Source organism: Micromys minutus (assembly GCF_963924665.1).
Source record: "Micromys minutus genome assembly, chromosome: 14".
In the NCBI taxonomy this organism is placed as follows: Eukaryota; Metazoa; Chordata; class Mammalia; order Rodentia; family Muridae; genus Micromys; species Micromys minutus.
In genome coordinates this window covers 23634614-23643679 of record NC_137983.1, presented here as the reverse complement: position 1 = coordinate 23643679, position 9066 = coordinate 23634614, and the positions used below count along the sequence as shown (strand labels likewise).

General features: G+C 40.8%; 1 pseudogene across 1 annotated transcript; it reads right to left on the bottom strand.

Moving 5' to 3' along the window:
* Window positions 1–4429: 4429 nt before the first annotated feature.
* LOC308429716 (large ribosomal subunit protein eL19-like) lies at window positions 4430–6575 on the bottom strand (annotated as a pseudogene). Its single transcript has 2 exons — window positions 6557–6575; window positions 4430–5016 (listed from the first exon to the last, which is right to left on the bottom strand). The product of its transcript is annotated as a large ribosomal subunit protein eL19-like (transcript).
* Window positions 6576–9066: the final 2491 nt, after the last annotated feature.

The window sequence follows — 9066 nt, the reverse complement described above, 5'->3', positions numbered from 1 at the left end:
GCCCACAGTGGGGAAAATCATTCAAATGAAGTTGCTACTAGTTTTTCAGGTACTTGGGAAACTTTGAGGCCACAACCTCACCGTTTGAGTCCTCAGATTACCAACTTAAATATCACAAATGCCAAGGACTCCCGGGGCAGTGTTGTGAAACTGTGAGACCAGTTTCTTGGGTGGCCCAGGATTTCTCCGGGGTTTTGGGTCCGTACCCCCTGACGCCCATGCCGTCTCAATTGCCACATCTGTTGGTGTCTGTAGGTAATATCTGGAATTGTAGTGGTGACTCTCGGGTACTTAAATGATATGCACCACTTAGCAGGTCCTGTCTCCACGGGGTATAAGATACATATATCATGTCTGGGGGTCAGAGACTTTAAGCATGAAAGTATGCAGGGTTCTGCTGAGAAAGTGTTTGAAAGAAAATCAGTCATCTGGGAAAGGAATTCATCTCCAATCTAGACTGGAAATTTGGAGGGTAAGCCTCAATTCGAACATAGAAAGGGGCTTTGATTCTTCGCTTTGAAAGATGAATGTGCCCTTTAAGAACAAACTCAGAGTTAAGACCCAAGAAGCTGGGCTGGTGAGATGGTGCAGTGGTTATGAGCACTGACTGCTCTTCCAGCGGTTCAGATTTCAATTCCCAGGAACCACATGGTGGCTCACAGCCATCTGTAATGAGATCTGATGACCTCTTCTAGCTGGGAGGATCAAATCCAGGGCCTTCCTTATGCCAAATTATAACCCTGGCCTGTAGTCAAAACTAATGTAGTGCTTATTGCAAAATGCATGGAAGAGAAAAATATCTAGATTCAATCATGACACAGCACGAGCAGCCACTGACATACTCATTCGCCACATCCCAGCCATGAGTTTGGATATTACTGTTTGATCATTAAAAAGAAAGCTCAGCTTTAAAAGCAGTTCTGTTTTAATGTTCGCACATCCTGCCTTGTTCCTCGCCTGGTTGGATGTTTGACAGCAATGTATGAAGAACCTCAGCCTCTCGCCAACCTTCTAAGGAGAGTTTGAAAGCAAAGGTCTCCAGACTTGGGCAGGACCTTTCAGGTATATGCAAGTGACCTTTGGAACCAGGGATCACAGTAGGGCCACACCCAAAGTAAGAACCCCAGGAGATGCTGAAACCTTTATGTGCGACCCTCTCAGGACAGACCTTGAGTCCAAATTTGAGATTCTGCATTTAGGACTATGCTGTTTCTTTTGCTCTCAACTCTCCCCCAAGGCCGTTTTACAAAACCTGCTTGTCTCAGGCTCCTGTCTCATTGCTAGGACCACAAGCTTGACAGGACGAAACTTAAGAGAGGAAGGTTTTCATTTGGCCCGCAGCCCTTCATATGGAGAAGGCCCGGCAGATCTTAACCATATCCACAGCTGGAAAACAGAGAGCGATAGACTCTGGGGCTCAGGGTACCTTCTCCTTTTTATTCAGTCAAAGACTCTAACCTATGAAATGGTGTTGCCTACATTGAGTGTGGTCTTTTTTCCTCAGGGAACCTAATCTAGAAAGTTCCCCCACAGACATCCCAGAGGTTTGTCTCATAGTCATAGCCTATAAAGATGACAATCAACATTCACCATCAAAAAAAGTATGTGTGTGGGGGGGAGGGGGGATCCCAGCTCTATTTATTCAGGAAACATGAGTTGAAGGCTGAAGGGTTCCAGGCCTCCAGAGAAGCTTTTGAGGCTGCAGGCAGATCTTCCTTTTGTTCCCACAAAGAATGAGCTGCCTGCTTAGTGGTGTTGCTCCTAGCTTCCAGTCGGTGTCATCTTGCCTGCAGTCCTGTCCGGTCTTCTGTGTCCTTGGATGTTTACGCATCCCGTTTTGGGTCTATAGCCCGACCGACCGTATCTGCCTTTTTCACTGACCACAGCATTGATCAGTGGGAATATGGTGTTTGATGCATTGCCAGGCAATGACATCTGCTCACCTGTGAGCAATTTGCAAACTGAAGCTTGCCACACCCCACTGGCAGATCCCTGGCTGCACCAGGGTAAATCTCTTACCCACCGGCTTCACCTTTCTTGTCTGGTGGCCAGTTTGCAGCAGGTTACGTGAACAGAACGCACTTCCACAGAGATGCGGACTACATTAAATCGCTTTCCTTGCCACCTCAGGAAGGATAAACACGTTGATAACGCCTGCTTTTCAGGAGGGCTAAAAGGCAACACTTCCCACAAATGGCTCTGTAAAGAGATACCCAGACAGGAAGAAAGAGAAAGAGCAGGGTCAGAAAGCACAAAGGTATTATCACTAAAGATACCCATTGAAAGACAGGATGCTCTACCATCCGGCGAGAAAGCCTACACTTCCTACCTTGTCTTCCTTTGGCTGCTTTCTACACTCTCCACTATTGATGCCCTTCCAAATTTAGACTCAGTGATGCAGGGCTTGCAAAGTGCTGAGGAGCCACAAGAAAAACCTGTCATAAAATTTAAAAGTGAAAGGCACACTTAGAATCAATTCGGGCTTCTCTCTGTATCCGACATATTCGTTTGGTAGGGCTGTCATACAGAGTACTGCAAACTGAAGAACAAAATGGATTTGCTCTTCAAGTACAAAAAATATATGTATATTTCTTCGCATGCGTTTGAAATAAGGAGTGTTAGCAGTGTTTCTCAACCTGTGGGTCATGAACCCGAGAGACCATCTTTGACATTGCAGTTCATAACAGTAGCAAGGTTTCGGTTATGAAGTAACAATGGGTGAGAGTCACCGCAGCATGAGGAACTGTATGCAAGGATCTCAGCATAAGGAAAGCTGAGAACCACTGTGTTTCAGGGTCAGCATATGAACTGAGCAATTCAACCTATTATTACATGTAACCCTACAAATACAAATTCTATACATACAAATATAAATTCTATTCTATAAGATAGAAATTTAAGATGTATGCCACCAGGATTGCAGAATTTAGAACTCACTATTTATTTATACAAATGACTTATAGGTTAAATATTCTCAATGTATATATAGTTTTGGATGCTATAAAGGATAACTACAAAGCCCACACTTACAGGTGACTTGTAGCTATGAGTCTGCAGAAGCCATGCTAGTCCCTTATAGGGACTTTATTTTCCTTCCATTTTTCTTTCCTTTCCTCAGGTGTCTGCTGAGCAGCTCAGGACCACTCAGTGGTGGCTCCAACCCACTTAGTGGCCTGCGCTGTAGGAGCTGCTGACCAGTCCTCAGTGGCTGGCTGCGCACTCCAGTCTTCTGTGGGGAACGGCTGGATGGGCACAGAGGGCACCTGCACACCCTCAGACCTGTCAGCCACCTCAGGCTGAGCAGCAGTGAACTCAGGAGCTGGTGCGGTCCATTCACCCTGGGATTCCTCCTTGGTCACAGCCTTCTCCGCAGCAGCCTGCTCCTCCCCCTGACAGATTTTAAATTGAGCCTGTGAGCTCTCTTCTGGGTCTCCATCTTTGTAGGTGGTAGACCCCGGCATGTTGGACTTCATAGAATAAAACACTCTTTGCATTTACATGCTAGTTGAGTCTGGGATATCATTCTTTGGCAAATCACGGACCCTTACAGATTTGCCTTTCTTCCTTTTGTAGAGCTTACTCTCCACTTATAAATAAGACTTATTACTGCTACAGCTGTTCTCACCACCTTCCTGCTTCAGACAAACTTGTCGGGGTGGGAGTGTTTTATCCACTGACATATTGTCTTTGCCTAGACTCGAGTTTGTCATACAATTGATACTCCATATATATATATATATATATATGTTAGAATGGAGCGTGTCAGTACAAAGCCGGCTGAGGCAGGATTTCGACGTGGAGGCACAATCAGGGCTGTACAGAAATCAGCAAGTGGTTGTTGCATAAATGAGTGGATGAACGGATTCAAGTACAAACTTATTTTCATAGTACCGTACATCAGAGAGTGCTGTCAGAGTCTGCAAGGGAAGAGGGCAGAACATGCTTGGGGGGAAGGGCGCATCTTCTGACTGGAGGAAAAGCCCGGGGTCCTGGCATACTCTGATCCGATGTCTTTTTGTACATCCTATGAAGCTCTTACAGATCTCCAAAATCCTATCTATCCATCATCTCCTGATTGCTTCATTTTCTTGTTCTCAGCCTTCAGAATTCCAACGTTTATTTTTCCTCCCCCGGACCAAGTATTTTCTGAACAATTTCTATAAGAAAATAGCTTTCGGTAAAAGTACCCATCTGATCTAAAGCAGTCTGGGTTAGTACTGAGGTCTTGCTTTCCTCGTCTGTAGAGAAAACCAGGGATTGTAGATACCCCATGGAGTTCAGTGAGGTCCAAACAATTCCTCACTACAAATTCCAGGTCAGTGCGTATGTAGCCTTTCTTTTTTCTTTTTTTTTTAAGACTTGTTTTATTTTAATGACTGATCCATGTGAGGCCACAGCCAGGCCACTATGTACAGGCATGAGGGAAGCTTTATTTTTTGCTCTCTTTCTCCTTGGACAGAGTCTTGATGATATCTTTCTTCTTGGCCTGGAAGCGCTCCTCCCAGAGCGTTCCTGCTTCTTTGGTCTTAGACCTTTGAGCCTCAGCCTGGTCAGCCAGTAGCTTCTTGCGGGCCTTATCTGCCTTCAGTTTGTAGATGTGCTCCAAGAGAATCCCCTTGTTTTTGACACATTCCCTTTGACCTTCAGGTACACCTGTGATGCATATGGCGGTCAATCTTCTTAGATTCCCGGTATCTCCTGAGAAGCCGGCGCAGGATCCTCATCCTCAACCAGATCACCTTCTCTGGCATCCGAGCGTTGGAAGTGCCCTTCCCCTTCCCTATGCCCATATGTCCACCCTTCCGTCGGGCCAAGATGTTTTTCTGGCAGCAAGCCCGGGAATGGACAGTCACAGGCTTCCGAATGAGCAGCCCATCTTAGATCAGCTTCCTGATCTGCTGAAGGAGTTGGCCTTGGCGATTTCATTGGTCTCACTGGGGTCCAACCAGACCTTCTTTTTAGCACAGCGGAGAGCACGAGAGGCAAGCCTCTTCTGTAGCCTGAGCGTACTCAGGGCTGCAGATGCAGCGGCAACAGGGCTAGCAAGGCCTTTCTAAGTGCTGCCTATATTTATTCTGAATAGATTATATCACAAACAAATATGTTTAATTTAAGTCGGTATGGCATTATTTTATTTTACAAGTGGCATTTGTCAATATGATAATGAATAAAATATTACATAATCACATCTGCATTGGAGAAAATGTATGCATGTGTTTTCACCAAATTTGGAGTGACCAAACCTAATTATGAAATCAGTGATGTGGTCAAAATTCACTTTGGAAAAGTTCAAAATAACATCGAAATGATGGGCAGCGAATGCTCAGCCTAGCAAAATCTTGAATACAAAAAAAAAATGACTTGTGAAATTTGAAAGAGATGGGACATAGCTTTTAAAATGTTAAAGAAAGGAAAACAGAGTCATTTTGAACCTGAAACCTGAGCTGTGAATTATGAGGTCCCACATCCCTCATTACAGCTACTGACTTGTTCTCAAGTTGTTTTTGTATGAGCACCCTGCATAGGCTGACCCAGGTAAGAGGGGACAAGGAAGCCATGTCAGAGGGGACAGGAAGCCATATTTGACACCAGTCAGTGCCTTTTCAAACACCTCTAGCAGATCATGGAGCAGATAAAAACAAATTGAAATCTTCAGAAATCTGGGGATGTCTTCTGAGAACTTGTGTGTCAATTCTTAAGTGTAGAAGAATTTAGAATAGACCTTACACATTAAAAACATATTTAGAAAAAGATGTCCTTAGTCTTTCTTGGACTAGATGGTCCTGGCAGAGTAGTACCCAAGGGAGGCTTCCTCTTCTGTATGGAGAAGGGGGAGAGGGAGAGGAATTTGTAAGGGCAGAATTGGAAGGAGAGGGGAAGGGGAGGTTGCAATCTGGACATAAAGGGAATAAATAAATAAATAAATAAATAAATAAATAAATAAATAAATGGAAGTAAAAAATAAAAATAAAACAAAAAATCTACTGCATATAAGGAAAGGAAGCAATTCACTGAGATGTGATGATTATAAAAATGTAATGAACACTGACTTTTTATATATCCAATTTAACAAATACTAAGGGCTTACAGAAACAGATAGGTCCAGATACAATAGCAAGGATAACATACACAAGTCTTGACAATAGATAAATAAGCTAAACAAAAAAGATTAGCCATGAAACCTGAAAATTAAATCAAGCCATAAATCAAATAAATTTAACAGAATATCCCACACAATTGTCATAGCATATGAATTGTTTTCAGCATCTTTTGGAACGTTTTTCAAAAAAAATTATGTTTTAGGCAATAAAGAAAATCTTAACAAGTTAAAAAATACTTGTCTTGTATTTTATCACCTTATAATGGCATAAAACAGAAGATCAGCAGCAAGTGAAACCACATTAAACATAAAGACCCAGTAATATTGAAAAGTAGACTTGCAGTCTAAAGAGGCAGCTCAGCACTTAAGAGCACTGGCTGCTCTTTCAGAGGACCTGAGTTTGACTCCTAGCACCCACATGACAGCTGAAAGCCACCTGTTACTACAGTTCCATACGATCCAAAATCATCCCCATGCCTCAGAATGTGCTGCACACATGTCATGGACAAATATACATGCATGAAAAATTAATAATAATAAAATTATACACACACACACACACACATATATATATATATATATATATAACTTTTGAACCATGGATTATTCTTTGATTTTGCATTATCTTTTGCAATCTAAATTTTGGGATTAACGTCTTTATTTCCAGGAAGAAAACATCATTTGGATTTTTCTAGAAATTTACTTCAGTCCTAAGGTCTCATTGAATAGTACTACCATCATCAGTATGAAGTTTCTGGTGCACATCGAAATGGTCATTTGGGTCTCATTCCATTTATTTCAACAGTTTTTTTGTTTGTTTGTTTGTTTGTTTGTTTTCGCACAAATTTTGGGCACTTTTAAACTCATTTTCAAGTATTTTTTGCTAATATATATATTATATATTATTAGCAAAAATATATATAATATATATATATAGTTATATATAATATATATATATAATATAATATATAATTATAGTTGAAATTTTTCCTAACTTAGCTTCCAGATTGTTCATACCTGGTGTATGATTATACAATTGATTTTTATCTTGTTTCCTGTATCTTTGCAGAATCTATTTATTAGTTTTAATAAATAGCTAGAGCAATCAACAGCAAAAAGAGACCAAAGGAATACAAATTGGAAAGGAAGAAGTCAAAATATCACTATTTTCAGGTGATATGGTAGTATATTTAAGTGACCCCAAAATTTATACCAGAGAACTTTTACAGCTGATAGACAACTTCAGTAAAGTGGCTGGATATAAAATTAACTCAAACAAATCAATAGCGTTCTTCTACACAAAGGATAAACAGGCTGAGAAAAAAAAAAATGAGAACTGACACCCTTAACAAAGAATATAAAATACTTTGGTGTGACCCTAACGAAGCAAGTGAAGATCTGTATGACAAGAACTTCAAGTCTTTGAAGAAGGAAATTCAAGAAAATCTCTGAAGGTGGAAAGATCTTCCAGGCTCATGGATTGAAAAGATCATCAACATGGTAAAAGTGACCATCTTGCCTAGGGCAATCTACAATGCAATTCCCATCAAAGTTTCAACTCAATTCATAGAGTTAGAATGAGCAATTCGCAAATTTATCTGAAATTAAAAACAAAGAAACAAACAAACAACAACAACAAAAAAAAAAAAAAAACAGGATAGCAAAAACTATTCTCAACAATAAAAAAACACTTCCAGGGGAATCACCATCCCTGACCTCAAGCTGTATTACAGATCAATTATAATAAAAACTGCATGGTACTGGTACAGAGACAGGCAGGTAGATCAATGAAATAGAATTGAGGACCCAGAGTTGAACCCACACACCTACGGTCACTTGATTTTTGACAAAGGAGCTAAAACATTCAGTGGAAAAAGAACAGGCTCTTCAACAAATGGTGCTTGTTCAACTGGCAGTTAGCATGCAGAAGAATGCAAATCAATCCTTTCTTATCTCAAGAATACAAAGCTCAAGTCCAAAGGTATCAAAGTCCTCCACATAAAACCAAATATACTCAAACTAATAGAAGAGAATATGGGGAAGAGCCTTGGATACATGGGCACTGGGAAAATTTTCCTGAACAGAACACCAGTGGCTTATGCTCTAAGATCAAGAGTTAACAAATGGGATCTCATAAAAGTGCAAAGTTTCTGTAAGGCAAAGGACACTGTCAAGAGGACAAAATGCCAACCAACAGACTGGGAAAAGATTGTTACCAAACCTAATTGTAATAGAGGCTAGTATTTAATATATGAAAAGAATTTAAGAAGTTAGACTCTAGAGAACCAAATAATTCTATTAAAAAATGGGGTACAGAGCTAAACAGAATTCTCAACTGAGGAAACTTGAATGGTTGAGAAGCACCTAAAGAAATGTTCAACATCCTTAGTCATCAGGGAAATGCAAATCAAAACAGCCCTGAGATTCCATCTCACACTAGTCAGAATGGCTAAGATCAAAAACTCAGGTCACAACAGATGCTGGCAAAGATGTGGAGAAAGAAAAACACTCCTCAATTGTTGATGGAATTGCAAGCTGGTACAATCATTCTGGAAATCAGTCTGGAGGTTCCTCATAAAATTGGACTACCTTAGGACCCAGATATACCACTCCTGAACATGTACCCAAAAGATGCACCAACATATAACAAGGACACATGCTCCACTGTTTCCGTAGTAGCCTTATTTATAATGGCCAGAATCTGGAAAGAACACAGATGTCCCTGAACAAAAGAATGAATACAGAAAATGTGGTACATTTGCACAATGGAGTACTACTCAGCTATTAGAAACAATGACTTCATAAAATTCTTAGGCAAATAGATGGAACTAGAAAATATCATCCTGAGTGAGGTAACCCTATCACAAAAACACACATGGTATGCACTCACTGATAAGTGTATATTAACCCAAAAGTGTGGGTTACCCAAGGTACAATTCACAGATTACATGAAGCTCAAGAAGGAC